Source organism: Thalassophryne amazonica, chromosome 19 (assembly GCF_902500255.1).
Source record: "Thalassophryne amazonica chromosome 19, fThaAma1.1, whole genome shotgun sequence".
In the NCBI taxonomy this organism is placed as follows: Eukaryota; Metazoa; Chordata; class Actinopteri; order Batrachoidiformes; family Batrachoididae; genus Thalassophryne; species Thalassophryne amazonica.
In genome coordinates, this window is record NC_047121.1 from 40,025,095 (window position 1) to 40,046,385 (window position 21,291).

The 21,291-nt window shown below is 41.6% G+C and overlaps 1 protein-coding gene and 1 long non-coding RNA gene across 5 annotated transcripts in view; both read right to left on the reverse strand.

Moving 5' to 3' along the window:
- The window catches only part of fndc3ba (fibronectin type III domain containing 3Ba), a 240,241-nt gene that overhangs the window by 113,617 nt on the left and 105,333 nt on the right, over window positions 1–21,291 (reverse strand). The window lies entirely within an intron of this gene.
- LOC117500989 lies at window positions 15,019–18,236 on the reverse strand. The gene is made up of 4 exons (XR_004557907.1): window positions 18,226–18,236; window positions 16,508–16,514; window positions 15,622–15,632; window positions 15,019–15,271 (listed from the first exon to the last, which is right to left on the reverse strand). It is a non-coding gene; the product is annotated as an uncharacterized LOC117500989 (long non-coding RNA).

Sequence of the window (21,291 nt, forward strand, 5' to 3'; positions counted from 1 at the left end):
CATTATCAGGCTGCACTGAAAAAACAGGATGGGGCTGAATATAACAGTTAATAGACAGTAATTAATCAATTGCTAACAATGAATGAATGATGCTAAATGCCAACCAACAGAACAGAGAGGACATTCTCAGCCTCTGCAGTGTGCAAGTAAAATCAAAAGATTGGGAATAACTTGCCTGGAGAAGTGGGCATAACGTTACGCGACTGGTGAGGTCAAGTCAGATCTGGCAGCATGTGCTGGTGTCAAGTGGAGGCACATCCACCACATCACGCAATTGCCCTGGGTCATGATTAGTGACTACCCAGGCAGACAACATGGTGTATCTCCATCTCCTGGAAGTAACCATCTATCTTCCACTGCCAAGTCAGACAGGGGCATCCTGATTCCAAAAAATTAGGAAATTGGACCCAATTTATTTAAAAAGCACAATAAATCTGTGTTTCCAACTATTATTACTAACTACACCCATATATGGATGAGTCTCACGCATAGACTATCTCTCTCTCTCTCTCTCTCTCTCTCTCTCTCTCTCTCTCTCTCTCTCTCTCTCTCTCTCTCTCTCTCTCTCTCTCTCTCTCTCTCTATATATATATATATATCCCTCCCTACAATTCCGAAGCAGCTAACAAGCTAGCCTAGGTTTATTAAATTATATTTTTGGGGAGTGCGCGGGAATTCATCTAACAATTTGCTTTGGTATTGACATTAAAAGTTATGAGCAACTTATGTTCTCAGTAAGTAATTAAATAAGACAAGTTTCACTCAGCGTGAATATTGCAGCAGAGACGCCTTAAATGATCCATTATTTTAAGCACACAACAAGCCATATTATTTCAGGTGTTTGTAATAAAATACTCCAAATACACAGACACAGCCTCCACAACTGCTAGCCACCGCATCTAGTGGACTCTGAGTTACAGTTGGATGGTACGAGAAGTAGATACACTTGGCGCAACTGCTGCCACTCACACCACGCCCACAATTATACGGAACTTTATGGCTTCAAACATCTTTAACTAAAAAGTTAGGAACCCCCCCCAAAGAGATCAAACTCTTTTCTTGTACGAAGCTGTAAATATGTTTATTTCTGCTCTAAAGTTAGACATTTTAACAGGGAGTTATATGGGAATGTGCTCTGTTTTGGAGCCAACTTGAAGCGACCAATGAAGGAACTACACTATTTTTTACTTCCAGGAAGGCTTCAAACAACGTCATCAAAGTTTACTGCTTGGTCCCATGACAGGAGTGCTTGTGTGCATGTACCGCACACTGCTGCTCCATACAGTCTTTGCTTTACTCCTGTGGTTATTGCAACAGAAAGCTTTTCCACAAAGCTAAAACATATCTGTTAACATTGCAAAACTGTCTTCTGCTGAAGAATCCTTTTCATGGGATTTATTTTGCGGAGGGTAATCAGGAGGCTTTCGCACACAGAATGGAAAGACACTGTCACTGCATGTTGATCAATCGCAAACACAGACACAGAGACTCATTATTCAACTTCTCAAGTGCTGCAGTCACGGTAACCACTGACTTCACAGAGATCACAACATTTTCCGCTAAATCAAGAACAATGAACCTTTCCTCACGAAAAAAATCACCCAAGTCGCTGGAGTCTATAACTTTACCCAACACCTAAAAAACTCTAATCTAAAAGCCTAAAAAACAAACAAACAAAAAAACCCACACCCTGTTCGTGCAAACAATGAACAGAGTAAGGGCCACAACACGTTCCTGACGAACACCAGAATTCCTTGGGAAGAATTCACAGGATTTGCCTCCACAGACACAAGCCACCTGTGATATCCAGCAATTTAATGGGCATCCTGGAAATCCTCAGGATGACCTGCAAATCAGCCCAATCAACAGACTCACGTGCTTTGTAAAAATTCACAGAGGCTGCAAAGACACACTGCCAATATTCACCCTTTCCTTCAATGAGTACTCGCAGAGCTAAGTAACATTCATTAGTTTACTTCTTTGATCTGAAACCAAACAGATCTGGTAGCTGAGCAGCAAGCAGCAATGAATCATACACAGAATGATCCTTACAAGTAGGGCTGCCATGATTAGTCGACTAGTCATGATTACATCAAATATCAAAATCGACTAATGACTAATTTAATAATGGACATCATCATTTATTTTTTTAAGCTTTATTTTTCTCTCAAAACTGTCGCTGTACCTTCTGCTGCCTTTCTCTCCTTGATGCACATGAGCAGTAGTTGTAATCCGGGTCAACCGTGATGTCACTGGAAAAGTTATGCACAAACAATGTCATAGCTAGCCAGCAAGGGAGCTCAAACGTGTGGGAGCATTTTAACCAAATTAAAGAGAAAAACGTGCAAAGCAACATCTGCAAGGCAGAGCTTGCCTTCCACGGCAGTACAACAGCGATGTAGGAGCATCTGAGAAGGAAGCACGCTGTGGCTGACGAAGAGGGACAGTCGTCTAATTGGCAAATTAGCCACTAACATTAACATCTATAGTGAGCTACTTATAGTGATAGCTGTAAATATTAACATCAACGATGACAATTTCATTAGCCTGAGCACACACGTGTTTGCTGTAACATTATAACAGCGATGTCATGTTCGAATCATAAATGTGATAACACTAATGTTTTATAACGCTACGTTACAGTATTAAAAAAATATGTTCCTGCTCAATGGATGACTGTCACCAAGCCAACAACATGCACACTTCGGCAAGCAAATATCCTGACTGAAGCAATCTTGAACATGTTGGTGACTGACATGAGACCGATCTCACTTCATCACAATGATGGAAAAGAAATATGTGCAACTTTTGGGAATGTCATATTCTCTCTCTCTCTCTCTCTCTCTCTCTCTCTCTCTCTCTCTCTCTCTCTCTCTCTCTCTCTCTCTCTCTCTCAGTTTTCTTTATTGGCATGAATTTATTATTACAACTATATTGCCAACAATAACGCATAGTAAAATAAATAATTCATTAAATGATATAATAAACAATAACATTATTCAAAGACAAATATCAGCTGCATGCTGGTGCGATAAGCCGTAATTTACGCATGATCGATTAGTCGACTAATTGCAAAAATTAAAATAAAATCGGTGACAAGTCAATTTTTTAAATAATCGTTTGAGACAGCCCTACTTACAAGTACTGTATATTGAAAGCAGTCTAACTACTGTACTTGGTGCAATCCAGGCAATCACTTTTTCTTTTCCAAAGAGGGACCACAAGCCCTTCATGAGTATGAACAATGCCTCCCAATCTCCCAAATGGAAGGAGAGATTACTTACAACACAAGAAATACTCACAATTATACCTTCAGACAGAGAACAATAACAGTACTTGTAGCAGGTTGGGTGTGTGCAACAGTGATTGCTGTTAAATCTATTCACAGGGAAGTGCCAACAAGGACTTGGGAATGACAAGGTGTGTGTTAAGCCAACTGTTGTATCAGCAGATACACTCAACAAAAATATAAACGCAACACTTTTGGTTTTGCTCCCATTTTGTATGAGATGAACTCAAAGATCTAAAACTTTTCCACCTACACAATATCACCATTTCCCTCAAATATTGTTCACAAACCAGTCTAAATCTGTGATAGTGAGCACTTCTCCTTTGCTGAGATAATCCATCCCACCTCACAGGTGTGCCATATCAAGATGCTGATTAGACACCATGATTAGTACACAGGTGTGCCTTAGACTGCCCACAATAAAAGGCCACTCTGAAAGGTGCAGTTTTGTTTTATTGGGGGGGATACCAGTCAGTATCTGGTGTGACCACCATTTGCCTCATGCAGTGCAACACATCTCCTTCACATAAAGTTGATCAGGTTGTCAATTGTGGCCTGTGGAATGTTGGTCCACTCCTCTTCAATGGCTGTGCGAAGTTGCTGGATATTGGCAGGAACTGGTACACGCTGTCGTATACGCCGGTCCAGAGCATCCCAAACATGCTCAATGGGTGACATGTCCGGTGAGTATGCCGGCCATGCAAGAACTGGGACATTTTCAGCTTCCAAGAATTGTGTACAGATCCTTGCAACATGGGGCCGTGCATTATCCTGCTGCAATATGAGGTGATGTTCTTGGATGTATGGCACAACAATGGGCCTCAGGATCTCGTCACAGTATCTCTGTGCATTCAAAATGCCATCAATAAAATGCACCTGTGTTCTTCGTCCATAACAGACGCCTGCCCATACCATAACCCCACCACCACCATGGGCCACTTGATCCACAACACTGACATCAGAAAACTGCTCACCCACACGATGCCACACACGCTGTCTGCCATCTGCCCTGGACAGTGTGAACCGGGATTCATCCGTGAAGAGAACACCTCTCCAATGTGCCAAACGCCAGTGAATGTGAGCATTTGCCCACTCAAGTCGGTTACGACGACGAACTGGAGTCAGGTTGAGTCCCCGATGAGGACGACGAGCATGCAGATGAGCTTCCCTGAGACAGTTTCTGACAGTTTGTGCAGAAATTCTTTGGTTATGCAAACCGATTGTTTCAGCAGCTGTCCGAGTGGCTGGTCTCAGACGATCTTGGAGGTGAACATGCTGGATGTGGAGGTCCTGGGCTGGTGTGGTTACACGTGGTCTGCGGTTGTGAGGCTGGTTGGATGTACTGCCAAATTCTCTGAAACGCCTTTGGAGACAGCTTATGGTAGAGAAATGAACATTCAATACACGAGCAACAGCTCTGGTTGACATTCCTGGTGTCAGCATGCCAACTGCAAGCTCCCTCAAATCTTGCGACATCTGTGGCATTGTGCTGTGTGATAAAACTGCACCTTTCAGAGTGGCCTTTTACTGTGGACAGTCTAAGGCACACCTGTGCACTAATCATGGTGTCTAATCAGCATCTTGATATGGCACACCTGTGAGGTGGGATGGATTATCTCAGCAAAGGAGAAGTGCTCACTATCACAGATTTAGACTGGTTTGTGAACAATATTTGAGGGAAATGGTGATATTGTGTATGTGGAAAAAGTTTTAGATCTTTGAGTTCATCTCATACAAAATGGGAGCAAAACCAAAAGTGTTGCATTTATATTTTTGTTGAGTGTACATATCTGATTTATAAGTGCATTTGCACTATACTTTTTAACCGTTTACTAGGGTTGTAACAATTAATCATTTGGCTCAAGAATATATTTAAACTAATGGATATGACTACATCTACACACGGAATATCGATATAAATGTACTGTGAATCGGTTGAGTTCAGTTTATTTAGCTGCTTCAAACACTCAAAGATCAAAGGTCAGCACGAGGCTCTCATGAGACTGGTCACAGGAACATCATACTGGTTCAGAAACAAGCAGTACGCTTTGGTGGTTTCAGATGAGGCCAAGTTGGAAGAAGAAAAATTTGCAATTCCTTGGCTGGCCACTTGATGCTGCCCACAAAAGTGAGCTGGTCGCCATTCACATCCATGTTAAAATGTCCAACATTAGAGCATAAATAAACATGTTTATAGCCTGGTACAAAAAAGGCTTTGTTCTCTACAGATAGTTTCCCCATCCATGACAATTGTAAGGGGGCAATTTTTTTTTACTAACTTTTTGGTTTAAGATATTTAAATCTTTAAGTGTCCATAAAGTTATGTATAATTAGGGGTGTAAAAAGTAGAAAGAGAGTGGAGCTGGGATTATATGCAGAAAAAGCGCTGTATAATGTAATGTTTAGGTCAAATAAAGAAGCAGCTGCTCAACCACCAGTTTGAGCCTGCATTGCGTCGATATCCAGTTATTTTTTTTCCACTTTGTTTTTTTTTACATCTACACTCGGTAAATGTGCTGTGCTGTTAATATTTATAATGATGATGATAGGGTGTGGCAATGTCATTACTGACTATCTGATTGGTCATTCAGTTGTGTTTCAGTGCCGACAGCCGTCAAAAATAGACCCGTTGCCTATTTGCTGTGCAGCTGTCTGTCTGTGTGTGTGTGTCTCTCTCTCTCTCTCACTGTCCATCATAGTTGGCATTGACTACAAGATGCCCAGTTACCGTAGTGTACCTCTAGGAGGTTAAGCTGGAGTATTGTCTGAGGAGAGGTTATGTACCAGGAGGGTGACTCACTAACTGGCATCCGGAATAGAGGTCTGCACTAGGCGCTTCACAGAGGTCTGTGCTATTAAGCGCCACTGTGCAGCTGTACATAGTGCTGCAACTGGAATGCAACTGACGGAGATAATGGAAAACGAAGCATCGACTTGAGTGGTCTCTGTCAGCACCACATATGTTGCATCTACAGATGCACCAGACCAGAGACAGAATGCAAATGTAGTATGTGGAAATCTGGCTTAACTCAAACATCTCAATGGATATCGCACCATTTTACAAGGGAGAGATGCACAGGCCTGCCATCTACACATACACAATGCATATTAAATATAGGATACTTGCATGCAAAGATTCGACTCAGGTCTATAAATCAGTGTAAATGCAGCATCGGAAATTTGTGACGTGATAAAGGTTTACTGCTGTATAAGTGAACACAGCTGGCTTTAAGCAGAAAATGCAGGTGATAATGTGAATAAATAAAGAGACAAAAATAAAGAAAAGACGACTAGATTTTCTTTATGATAATTCAAGACAAACACATGTAACTTTTCAACTCAAAGTTTAACATTTGCACCCAACAATTTACACAGAAGTGTACACACATGAACTTGGTAAAGACAACATCCGGAAAGCTATAGTGAACCATAGACACTTTGCACCTGTGTTACAGTAAACACATATACATCAGAGTAATGCTGTTTTACTGCGACAGACAGACAGACAGATAGACAGATAGATAAATAGATAGCTAGATAGATAGATAGATTCACATCATTCACTTTTTAGTGTGTAATTTAAAAAAACAAAGCACACATAAAACTACAAAATACGGTTTTGTCCAGCTGCCCAGATGCTTACGTTCCTGCACAAACACAGGAGGTGATGCAACATTTTGTCAGATGTTTCCCATGATACAGCTGTCAAAAACAGCTGCAACCAAGCCCCTACAACACAACACACAAACCCAATGACTTCTATCTACAATAATCCATGGAGCTGTGCACACCACATAAACACGCCTGGTCACTGTCAGCGCTGCTGATGCACGCGTGCATGAGTGCATGCATGCATCGGTTTGTGTTCTGTCTATCACACTGAGCTTTCCTTCAAATTCAACTCCCACAAAGAAACACTTTCTTTTGCTTGGTCGCAGCTCTACACATGTGGTCACCACATTGAAAGGAAACACAGCTCCTCCTGGCAATGCACGTGTCTGCGCTTGTGTGTATGTGTGCTCTTTGTAGCAGGCCAGATGAGTTTATGTGCTGAAACAACTTAAGTCAAATGGATTTCCCAATATCACACCAAATAGGCTACAACAAACAGCCTTTGTGTAGGCCATCAGAGCCCCGTGGAACAGCTGCCTGAGGAAGATGTGCATGTATGTGTGTGTGTGTGTGTGTGTGTGTGTGTGTGTGTGTGTGTGTGTGTGTGTGTGTGTGTGTGTGTGTGTGTGTGTGTGTGTGTGTGTGTGTGTGTGTGTGTCTGGGTCATTTGTGACGTGGCACTGCCTGGAAGTTATGCAACCACCGGCAGGGTAACGTTATCTGTCCTCTGAGCTCTAAGAGCAAGACACTCATGCGACAGCTTCCTCTTGTCTCTGACCAACACAACCATACAGCAAGGTGCACTGTCATTTGTAAAAAGAAAAAAGAGACAACCTCCCCAAAGATCTTACAGATCTTTGTCAGAAGAGACAGAGGGAAGACATAACAGACTTCCTTTTCACACATGAAGTCTAACTCGGGAATATTCCTGCTCCTGATGAGGAGAGGGGTGTATGACAACATCTTGTCACGTTTATTGTTTTTGTCAGAATCTAGTAACAATGTCATATAGGTCCACTCGGTACCCTCTCATGAACCGCCATGATCTCAATGGTCACTGTGAAGTATGAAGCTGCTGCACCTGATTCCTGCAGAAGAGTCGCCAAGCCCAGAAGATGTACAAATACCACACAGGCCATGTAATAACACCTCACAGAGCACCCCATGACAGACCAGTTTTACTACCAGAAAACTGGCAGTAAAACTGACTATTTACAGGTATTATACTAAAGCGTTCCATTACTTATCCAACCCATCATCTTGGCTTTTATATTTTTAATTAATTTAGATCATGTTGTAGAGATTTGCTTTCAGTTTGAGTTTAAGGAAGATCATTTTAGAAATGTTTATGTTTTGTATTTGAAATGGCATAAACAAATTAAAATACGTGAAATACCAGGTGTTCCAATACTTTTGGAGGGTACTGTATGGCTGCTGCCACCTGGTTTTTAAGCTGCATTTACACATAACGACAAGTCACGAATGCCACCAAGTATACATTCTTGGCCGCTGATCACGAATGTGATGATTTGAGGCAGAGGCGTCAGGTGTCCTCAGGAACTGCTGCAACCTATTACCACGTGTTACGAATAATGGCACGTGTTGCTGGAGAATGATCAGGAACCATTACACACGGTCAAGAATTAATGTTCCGCGCTGTTGCGTGCCATAGTGCGGAACAGCGCATCATTACTTTCTGTCAAGTTCTGAATGAGGTGGATTGTCTCCACACACACCCATATTCATCCATAAGCTGCAGTTTGCTCCTGAAAATCCACTGGAGAAGAACTTTGTGACTGCATGCTTAGTTGGGCTCTGTGCAATGGAGTGGCGCAGACAGGAGGAGGAGACGGAGCGAGCCAGATGCGTGGCTCCACGCGGCTCTTGTCTCACGCATTTTCCCAACCATAATACACAGCAGCAGCAGGTGGAACACCTGCAGGAGGGCGCTGATGAGCACTGGAAGGAGACTTTTAGCCGACTTGGTGTCACTGTCCTTCTTTAGCATACTGCAGCAATGAAAGTAAATGCGGTGCAGCAGGGTTTAATTGTGCACACGTCAGAGGAGAACGCTGTAACGCTCTATTAAGGATCACCACTAATCAAGACGGATCAACACGCTCAGGTGTAACCTCCATGACATGAGGTGAAATGAGGGTGGTGCGTGACATTCGTGGAAGATTTTTTGACAGCCAAAAACATGCTCCACGAAAATCACAAATATACACACCAACATGCACTATTAGGAAACCTATTCAGATGCATTAAGTCATGTTAAGAATGTCATGAATGTGCCAAGAATGATGCAAATATGACATTCGTAATGCGTCCTGCCTATGTGTAAACAGCATTAGAGAAGATGACACCAGAGAATACTCCATTATAACCTGCCTTTTGCCTGTGTGAGTGCAAAATGAATGATGTATAACTAAGTATAATCAGGGATTAACTGTGCCGCCACCACAGTGATAAAGTCTTAGTACTGATGATGCTGTTGTTTGAGAGTATATGTTAATATTTTCCATTTCAAATGACAATGAAAAAAGAGACAGAAGGTGTCACGGATGGAATCATTAATCAGGGACATTAACGTGATGTAAGGTGGATTTACCTCTGGTTCTATTTTAAGCATATGGCCTTGCAAGAGTCTTTTTACTGAGAAAAACCAAAAAAATATTTTGAGCAAAAACACACATGGCAGATCAAAAAGCAGCAATATGAGGATAACAATCACACTGTTGGTTGAAAAAGAAAAGTCAATTCAAAGTGAGAATGTGGTCTCTGTGGTTATATTGTTGTGCACTCTGATGCAAGTGGGAACGGAGTCGTCAAGGGACAGAGGATGAGAGTGCAGAGGGGGCGAAGGGACAATTTTAAAATAGCAGAGTTTATGTACGAGGTCTCTTAGATAATAAACCGACCCTTTTATTTTTTTTTAACTATATGGATTTGAATGACGTGCGATTGCACCAATCATGCTTGAACCCTCGTGCGCATGCGTGAGTTTTTTCACTCGTGTCGGTGACGTCATTTCCCTGTGGGCAGGCCTTGAGTGAGATGTGGTCCCACCCTCTCGGCTGAATTCCTTTGTTTCACACGCTGCTCGAGACGGCGCGCGTTGCTTTATCAAAATTTTTTCTGGACCTGTGAGGAATATCCGAGTGGACACTATTCGAGAAATTAAGCTGGTTTTCGGTGAAAAGTTTAACGGCTGATGAGAGATTATGGGGTGTTTCTGTCGGTGTAAGGACTTCCCATGGAGCGGGACGTCCTGCAGTGCTTCCAGGCGCCGTTGTCGGCCTGTTTCGAGCTGAAAACATCCTAATTTAAGGCTTAATTCACCCAGGACGTCGTGAGAGAACAAAGAAGATTCAGAAGAGGCCGACATGAGGACTTTATGAGGACATTCCACTGTTTAAGGACATTTTTTAATGAAAGACGTGCGCGCAAATTCGCTGAGTCGTTTCCGTGACGACTCGGCGAATCTGTGAGCGCCGCGACAGGAAAAACACCTCCGTGTTGAAAACCATTTGTAAAATTCAGGCAGCTTTTGAGTAACTGAGAAATTGTTTAACAGCTTGGGCATGTTCCAACTTGCCCGTTAAGGTTCCAACACGGAGGTGTTTTTCCTGTCGCGACCCCCCGCGGTCGGGTCCAGCCCGACATGCGACTCTGCCCGCACGTTCTTTCATTACAAAATGTCCGTTAACAATGGAATGTCCGAATAAACTCCTCATGCCGACTTCTTCTGAAAGTTCTCTGTTCTCTGACGACTTACTGGGTCAACAGAGCCTGAAATGTGGAAGTTTTCAACTTGAAACGGCGAGACGCTGCCGCCTCGAAGCGCAGATCGCCGTCAGGCACCGTGGGCCGTCCTTACGGCGACACTACCAGACCAAAATCTCTCATCAGCCGTTAAAATTTTTACCGAAAACCAGCTGAATTTATCGAATGGTGTCCACTCAGTTGTGCCTTACAGTTTTGAAAAAATTTTGATCAAACAAAGCAGCAGTCTCTGAGCCATTCCTAAACAATGAAAAAAATGACGAGAGGGTGGGTGACTCCTCACTCAAAGACTGCCCACAGGCGAATGACGTAACCGACAGGCGTGAAAAAACTCTTGCATGCCCACGAGGGTTCAAGCATGTCTGATGTAATCACACGTGATTCAAATCCATATGGTTTTTGAAAAAAATAATAAGGTCGGATGCTTTTCTAATAGACCTTGTACACATCTTGGGTTGGTGCAAAACATGTGATGCTTCACACATGCACACGCGCACGCACACACACACACACACACACACACACACACACACACACACACACACACACACACACACACACACACACACACACACACACATTACAGAGTTCATCTCCGGTGAGTCAATTTCAGCAGACATCTTTGTGGAGGACGGGGGAGTCTCGGCAGTGGAGGAGGAAATCGGAACTTCCTGTACTGCCCTGGCTTCAGTAATGACACCAACACTGTGCAGGATGATGTGGAAATACACAAGATACACACACACACAAATATACTTATATAGTGCATGTGATAAAGATCTATAAAAAATGTACAGCACGACATCTGATCTGAACTGTCTGCTCTGTGCAACAGGCTGGATTTAAGACGGCTGCTGATTTGCTGAGGAATGTAGATCATAAACTGAAGAGCTGCAACATTTGAATACTAGAATCGTGTGTGTGTGCGTGTGTGAGCACATTCCTCAGGAAAGTTTGCCATTTGAATTTCAGCCTCCAATACTCAAAGCTGCATAGCCATGTCATGAGCGCCTGTGGAGGAACCAGCCTCAGCAACTTCAGTTGATGAAATTTCGCCAATGCCATGAGGACATCAGCTCCATCTGACATCAGCATATTATAAAGCTGGAAATGGAGTAAATGATACAGCATGAGGCTTGTACTCTCTTGCATTTAGCAATACTGAAGAAAACTTTCCACTCCTACTCCTTCAAAGCCAGATGCTGTGTGGAGTCTGATAGCAAGGAGGTGTGCTGACAAACAGAACTGCCACTGTGTTAATCTTCAGTTCCCTCTCTGGTCGTATGCCCAGAGGTATAGCAGTTGCAGTGCTCCTTATCTCCAGCTAGCTGGAGATTAAATCCCACTACAATACTCATCTTTTCCTCAAGCATTTCTCCTGTCTTATTAGTTTATCCACAAACATCAGTACATCTTCTAATTTGCCAGTCTTCAAGCTACAGTGTGTAGGATTTAGCGGGTGTTTATTAGAAATGGAAAATAGCATTCATAATCATCTGTTCATTTGTGTATAATGAATTACCTGCAACAACAACTCAATGTGATTTCATGAACTTAAAATGAGCCCTTCATGTCTCCAGGAGAGCGACCCCCCTCATGGAGGCGACCACATTACGCTGCCATGTTGCTAGTGCAGGCTAACAAGTTTGAGAACCCTCATTTTTGTGAAATGTGCCACATGGTCAAAATGTTGAATGTCAAACATGTTGACCTAATGAATAAAATTTAGGAGTTTTACATTGAACAGCAAGAAAAACATTTGAATTTCAGTACCCAGAAAACCTCGTAGCATTCGCCCTATTGATGTATCCCATAATCCCTTGCGCACCAGAGAGTTGCTGCAGTCAAAGAACATAGAGAATCCACATGATGACAATTGTAAAAGAATATTATACTACAAAAATGTATTTTTGTATGCTTTTCATCACGTTAATAAGAGACCGCATGCATGATACCCTGAAAACTTGCTAAAACAATTATAACAAATAATCCGTGTCTGCTACGTTTAATCTGCGTAGAATTTAATAAACGCAAACCGAATTTCAGACATATTATATGTATTAGTCTGGAACAAAGAGGACAAACAGTGTTGTAAAGAACAATAATCAAGACGTTAAAAAGCAAACTTCACTTTCTCCCAGAACGACATGATCAGGAAGCGATTGTAGCTCACAGCAGCTCCCATTGAAAATAACGGAGAGACAGCCTGTGATTCTCGCATGTTTACATAAAACAAACACGGAATAACAACGTCTATAAACCCAGAGAATATATTCACGAGAGTTTTAGGCACAATATAAAAATAGTTTTATGTTGCAATGTTAATGCTGTTGTCCGTGTGCAGCGGTTAAAGTGCAGCGTGATCAGAGCGTCTCAATGCATTTCTCAATGTTACTGAGATCTCGCTGCACAGTGACATTTGAAGTTTTGCGGGATTTGAAACGTCAATAGGGCAAATTGATTATTTCTGTGGGATAGATAATATGCTGTGCTATGCTAAAAGGCTGAAAACAACCCACTCTTTCTTCTGGGCTTCTTAACACTCCCCTTTCTATTACTGTATCCGGCAATGCCTTGCAGTGGTGACCTGTAAAGGCAAGCAGACACACAATCATCTGCACACCTGTCAAGATGGTGCCAGTGTGCAGCAGCAAAAAAAAATAAAAACCACACTTTCGCATTAAGAATTTGTTGGTCATTTGCTTTTCTGAGAGCTGACAGCAGGCTGTAGGCCACCAGTGACAATGATGGCACTATGTTTCCATTGTAACAGTACACATCACTAGCATGCTACACTACAACACCTCATAACATCAACTCATGATAAAAATGTACTATTTGAAGCTCTTAGCTCAACGATAGCTTCTTTACGAGCAAACACATGGTCTGCTTTTAAAAAGAAAAGAAGAAGAATGTGCCAAATTAATGTGGAGTTGTTGTCCATCGACTGTTAAAAGTTCAACATGCAAATATTTTGTCATCAAATGCCAACTGCATTGCAATACTCCTAGATCCTCCACCAGTTAATAGGCCAGACAGGAGATACAGAACTGCACTCCGTTTTTCAGTGTGTGCATCCCTCAGTCACATTTAATTTTAATACTATCACCGCGTGGTAAAAAGTTGTGAAGTTTGCCACACTTACTACATCTAAAGCATATGCGAATAACCAACTGACCATAAATGGAGGTATGCTTATGCAAACAAATTTATGCCCGATATTAAAAAAGCATGTGTCACTGTCGGATTCCATGGATCAACCAAAGTTTAATGCACCATAAGAAGCTAATTTCCACTAGTGTTGTTCTTGAGCCCCAAACTCCCATTTTGTGGTCATGACTGCTCCAAAATGACATTTTAGAGGGGTCAAGATTGAGTTTTTTGAAGAGGTGAGACATAGTTGAGATCAAGGCCAGACTCAAGTACAATAACACTAATTTCCACTTGATTAAAAAAACCTGAAAATTTTGCAAGGCTGTAGTACATAGAAGGCTTCTGTGAGATCTCACCCAAGATTTTGAAATACTGCATGTAATTTGATGCAATCTGGTGCAATTCATAAGCTAAATGAAAGATATTTCTCAGTCCAATTTTCTTGTTCATTTTAATCAGAAAAGCAGGTTTTCCCATACTGGCAAAATAATGGGCCTATAATACATAGTCTGCTACATGGATTCATAAAACCACATATTTGCATTAGATTGTTACTTTTCCATCCATGCACTCAACCAAACATTTGACTTCAGCAAGTTGTGCTTTTATAACAAAATGATAGTCTTAACATGAATGAAAATTAAATTTGACACAAGTAAAGCTGCACCTACCACGCAATACTCACAATATCACTTTCAGTTCTCGACAACACTGATTTGTGATCAAATTTTATTGTAATTTGTTTACATAAATGGGAAATGTAATAACAGATTTTTCAACACAGTGCTGATGTGAGCATTTCTGGGCATCTCATCAGAGACATTTCCAATCGATTTTACAACAATACATTCTTCAGTCTAATACGTATCTGAAATTCAACCCAGACCATTCTGGAAAACAAGAAAAAAATTTCCATGGATGGAAAAAAAACAGGGCCCGTATTCACAAAGCATCCTGAGGCTAAAAGTAGCTCTTAATAATGCCATTCTAAGAAAAATCTTAGAATTTCTTGAATTCTTAGACATTTCTTAGAATTTTCCCTTGGTAAAATAAAAGTTATTCACAAAGCATCTTAAGTCTTAAAAGAGCTCCTAAGGTGCAAAACTGGTAAGAGGAGGGAGGAGTACTTTTAAGAAGCCTCAGAGTGTCTTAGACAAGACAGCGGAAAGACATTCTCTGTATGTTGAATGGCAGAGATTCAGTAAGAAGCTACTGGCTTGATGGCGCAGAGATAATGTTTGTGGTTGACCTCACCAGCAATGAGCTTACTCTTCCCATCCAGTGTAGTAACAAAATAACACCTAAGATGAAGGTCATCACGACACTGCGATACCTGGCTACAGGAAACATGTAATTTGCATGTAAATTCTATGACATTCATACAGTTATTAATATCAAAGTAAGTGATGTCAGCAGCCAGAGACTACAACACTCACCTGTTTGAGAACAACTTGGCTTGTGTGCTACAATCTCTGCTCTCGCTTTGGATTGTAGCACGTATCAGCGCTCCTCACACTCGTCGCTCATGCGCAATTACAACATGGAGAGTAAACATAACAATAAGCTGATCAATCAACATAAGCATGTGAATGAGGTAGTTTAAATATTTTGAAGTTGTGTAACAAATCATTTAACTTTGCTGCATTAAATTATTTTCAAGATTATACATTTCTTAATGCAGTTCGCGTTATATGATCGGTTGATTTTACTGTCCATTGATAACTAAGAGCGCAGAGTGCATTTGTTTTTGTTTTTTTATATATGACCCTTTTTGTGACAACCAATCACAGCTCTTTGAAGACTATGTCATACCTACCAACAGGATCAACCCCGCCTCCTCACAAAAATAAACGTTTCTGTCTACTCCTTGCTCAGAGTTGCTCTCAGACACTTCCTGGATCACACTTGAAAGGAAAGGACTCTGAGATGCTTTGTGAATACAGGCCCAGACTTCCAGGAATTTCCAGAAGACTCACATCACCGCCCTCTATAATATTCTTTAATGCTTAAAAGAAGGGAAGGAATTTCTTACAATGGTCTCACCATCCAAGGCTATTCATGCAGCGATAAGCTGCATGAATAGCGACTAACCTTTGGCAGTGACTAACCTTTATGCATACAAGCCTAGGTCTGTTTAATGTTCATCACTCTGCTTGAGTGCCAGCCCACACCTCCACCCTGCCAGACCTCTCTTGTGCTTTCCCCCACCAACAACAGGGCTGCTGTGGGCCGACCTAATTCTGATGTTGGGTCTGCTCCAGAGGAGAGCAACGTAACGTCTGGAGGGGCAAGTTTTATTCTTAAGATCTTGACACGCACCAAAGCAAACCTTCACACACACAAACAAAAAAGACTCACAAAGACCATGATGAAAACATCTTAAACGCCATGCACACGGATGTCATGCTGACACTGTCATTTGCACATGCAAGCACACTGCAACTATGGAACACACTGACATTTAGACAATTTACACTGACACAAATCACGGTCACCTCGTCACAAACAACAAAGTGAGTCTTTAAGCAAATGCAGACATAACAGCTTTAATCACACACGCACGTGCACAGCAGCTAGCACTTTTATGATGTTATCGCAACATGCTGCTCTGAGGGCTGTGCATATCATTTTGGGGATTAGAACCCATGTGACATGCACGCCATAGACAGGGAGACTTCAGCGACCACTGTCAATGCATGAACACATGCACATATCTGTGCAAGCATATGTGTGCACGATAAAAAAAAAAAAATAAAAAAAAATGCACGTACATAAACACAAACCAGACACAGATGACTCATTGTATCCATTCCCTAATCAAGGATACATGTCTCGGAGAGAGTGAGCGAGCAAAGAATTGCAACAGCTGTTGGTGTGTAAACAGGATCAGAGTCTAATAATCATTTTCTGCTCTTACTCTCTTCTTTCTCTCACTCCTGTGAATCTCCAGCACTTAACAAATTTTCAAACCTTGACACACTAACCAAACAGCAATAATCTTGCTTGTTTTTTTTTTACATTCATTGCTTGATCTGTACACATCCTGCTACTTTTTTGTCCTCCTCTCCCTGCTTTCTTTCGACCTCTCCTCCTTTATTCCCTCTATCTGTCCGCATGTTAATGTGCGGCATTCCTGATGTATGAGTCACAGTCTGAACAGAGCAGAGTTTGTGTCCACCAAAAAAGAGCAAAGAAAGTGTGCAAGAAGAAGTTGTGTGAATGCCGGCAAATAGAAAGAAGGGAAGACTGGAGGTCCAAGATTAGCAGGGACTTTCCCCCTCAACTCCTCATCGCCGAATTCCACTCTGTGTGCATGCGTGCGTGTCGCATGGCTGTCAGGAGAACAGAAAAGCAAAGAGGCAAAGGTACAGAATATAGTGAACACATATATGAGAAATGCAGAGATAAACAACGAGGTACAAGCTCATACTAACACTTTTTTTAACCAGTCTATGTAATTCTTGTCCTTGGGACTCAAAACACTGCATATTTTCCATTTCTCCCTCGTTCGCCCACAGATAGCTGATCCGTTATGTTCAGCCAGCCAACAATTGAGAAACAACAGTTTATTTTCTACTAATAACAGTTTTGTTCCAAAAACTCTGTTCTGAAGTTACAATTAGGGTTAGTTTAAGGTTTGAATTAAAGGTGTTATTAGGTTTATGTTAAATTTATGTCTTGTCCAAACAGAAATGAAACTTTCTGGAACAATCGCTGTCCTTTTCAAAAAGTGTTCCATAAATATGGCACCATTTCAAGAAATATCTGTGTACACACAAAACCACTGAAAATGACTGAAAACAGTGTAGTATATATGCCAGGCCTGTATGTGGCGCTGTAACCCTCCCACAAAAGTGGAGTAGAAGACATGGAGCATGCACATAATGCTTGATGGTGAACACGAATGCTACAGCAAGGGAAAAAGCTGACCTCTGGTTTGGTTTGAGTCTGGTCTGCTTGAGGTTTCTTCCTCAAATCTTTTTCCTTACCACTGTTGCCCGGGTGCTTGCTCTGGGGGTTGGTAAGGTTAGACCTTACTTGTGTGAAGTGCCCTGAGGCAACTTTGTTGTGATTTTGTGCTATATATATGAAAATAAATTGAAAATAAACTAAAATTGAGGTCGGTGTGGACTGACGACGAAGTCAAACTTCTGGTTTTGAAACACACTAGATTATAAATGGACTAAATTAAAAGAGAATGTTGACAATAAGATCAGTAGCTTCGGTAACATTAACACAAGTCTGTAGTGTGCCACTGTTGTTGCTGTTGTTACTCGACATGTTGCGGACGGGGTTAAGGCTGAGATTAGGAAGGTAGGTACAGTATATGACATCATTTCACAAATGTTGCTTATTGGTTGTATACACAAAAATGCAAAGGTGACATTTTAAGCTTTACCACTGTGAGATCCGTTTTCAAATATGGTCCACTGATTAAGATTATGGTTAGAACCAGAGTTAGGGATTGTGTTCAGGGTTTTGGTCAGAGTAGGTTCAAGGATTCAGGTTAGGTCCAGAATTGGGGGTTATGGTAACTATTAGGAAAAAGAGTAATATAAGGTCAGAATTGGGGTAAGGTTTGGGTCCGGGTTTGAGCTATTGTACGTATTAGGTTAATGTTATGATTTCGGATATGGTTGGAATTGAGTTAAGATTTTTTAAGATTTGGCTAAGGTTGAGGTTTGAGATTTGGTTAAGTTGAGTTGGTTTTAGGTTAAAGTTCAGGTGAAGATTAGGATTGCATTTGTTTTGGGCTAAAGTTAATGTTATGGCTGGGGTTAATTTAAGGTCTGGGTCAAATATAGGTTCACGTTAGGGCTAAGGTTAGGGTTGGGGTTAAGACTTTCTGACAAATGTCACCAATATGCACAAACATATTTTCTGACCAGTTCCACCAATCATTCCTCAGCCTCCTTGCTCAGGTCCACCCATTGACTGACACACACAGTAAACACCCAATCAGATCACAGCATACAAAAGATGAAAGCTGAACATGAAGCCACATTATTTATATCCTTGTCTGTTGCTTCCCGTCAACATTTGCTGCTACGCAAGACAAACTTTATTCTCGTGAAACTTGACATAAAGACTTTTAAAGGACATGTCACACATTATTTAACATCCCAGTTAGCAACGCAACATCAAAGTATTCATGATTGTAAATCTATCCACGCACATGTGGTAATAATTAGTGGTTGCTGATATTTTATTGCTAATTATTCCTCTTGCTCTGAGAGGTAGCAGGTGTATTTCCGGAAAATGCCTTACTCTGCATTTCTTGGTGTGTGATGTACATTTTAGAAAAAGCAGTAACATCCCAATGGCTGACAGACAGAGTGACACAAACACTGCTACATCCAATAACGAAGCTTCTGAGCTGTAATTTGAAAGTGATGGCTCAGATTTATACAGGATGTACAGAGAGGAGACGACACACTTCAACCTGAAACTCTTAACTTTTTCAGAGTCTGTCGGATTTTGGAGCCTAACGTGTGATGACTCTGCTGTCTGTGTCGCAGGATGCTGTTTTACTGCCACTATGAACATGGGCGTGAAATGCCACCAGGACGCTGTTTGTACAGACTGCCTGAATCACGCAGATGTATTTCTTACATTGGAAAAAGTTAGAAGATGTTATTTTAAGGAGCTAATAGACTTTCTATCTAACATGCCAGAATTATGAGAGAACTTGCGGAGCTGCAGTCTGACATTATTCTCCGAGTGGCAATCATGCGTGATCCATTCATGAGGGCTTATAGTGGACCTGGACATTGTTCTCCAGCTGGCAATCACACGTGATCCGTGCATGAGGGCTTGTAGTGGAATTGGATACTGTTGTCTGGCTGGTGATTGCGCATGTGATACGTGCGCGGGGGCTTCTTTGGTGGAGTGAATTTACATATTTAATCTTGGAAATCATTCTACAAGTGGTGAGTGGTCAGTTATTTCCCATTTTGTATTTTGTTCTGCTCAGTGGAGCTGGTCAGCTTTATTTTTATTTTACTTTGAGAGAGCCTGTCGGATTATGGATCTCGTGTGTGAAGCAGCACACTGTTTCAACGTGCATGCACACCTCCCGCTGTTTTTCAGGCTGTTTAATCACAGAGATGAATTTTTTTAGTTTTTTCAAAGTTACATTGATGACAACACTTATAAGCATGCAAAGCTGTGCATCTTGCAGAAACTATTTTTAACAGGTTTCGTTTATGACTAATGGCCATGCAGGTGCATTAAGTCTTCTCACAGTGGAGAGCGGCTGCTGCTTTTACCGTGACTGCATCAAATCTAACAGTTATCACTTAAAAATGAGTCATCATAACATGACATTACACTTACAGAAACTTTGGAATTAATCTGCGGCTCCTTTCTTAACATTAGCAGCAACATTCTATTCAGGTACGCATCGGGACATTTTCCTCAAAGCTACGTCAACGCTGCTGGAACCACTCAGATAAACGAGTACTCAGGAGTACTTTGTTTTCGGCAGTCTCCGTAGCTGCTTGTTGCGAATGCCGTAAACTTTGAAACCGGTCACAGAAGTACACAAAGTAACCACAGTGTATAATCGGATGGTCACTAACAGCCCAACTCCAAGTTGTTATGATTTCGGTATGACATGTCCTTTAATTATTATGATGAAGCTAAATGTTACAGCTACATTTCAAATTTGAATTATGAAGTAAAAAATACACAATGAAAAGATACTGAAACACATGACGACAGATGGAAGCCAAGGAGAAAGTCAAGGCGGTCAAAAAAGAAGGAAAGAAGGGGGGAATGAGGACAGAGGGAGGGAGAAGTGCTCCAGCTGTACCCTGAGCTTCAAGGAAGCCAAGAATTTCATCCCTGTAAAAGCGTCCTCTCTTTTTCTCTCTGGTCTTCTTTCTACACAGCTGCTGTTCAAAAACACTTTCACACAGTAATACACACAAAGACAGACTCTGCCTTGCACACTCTTTTCTATCATCCACCCTCCAACTCCTCGGTTGCCCCGAAATGAGCCAGTCCTAAATACAAATAAATCAGGCAGGACAGACCAAGTCAGCAGCACAGAGGTAGCTGGGGTCACAGCAGAGAGGAAGTGACCTCACTAGGAATGCGTGGCACTAGACATGACCAGACATATCGCATCTGATTCCTTCTCCCGCTGTTCCTGTGTTTACCTTTCCCCATTTTATCATTTTATTTCCACATTATTTCTCTTCCCTCCCTTCTCCAATCTGTCTCTTCATGTCTTACTGTACGAGAGCATTGAGTTTAGAAGTGAGCACTGGGCGGGCAAGTTACAACTATTAGCTTTCTCTCTTACACAAATACTGCCAATCAAAGTCAGACTTTTTACCTCCTTGTACCAAATTAACCAAACCAATACTCTGTTGTGTTTAAATTTACAGCTGAGTTTAAAATACTGCAAGAAATCAGAAGTCAAGTGTTCTATGCTGCACCCAGAG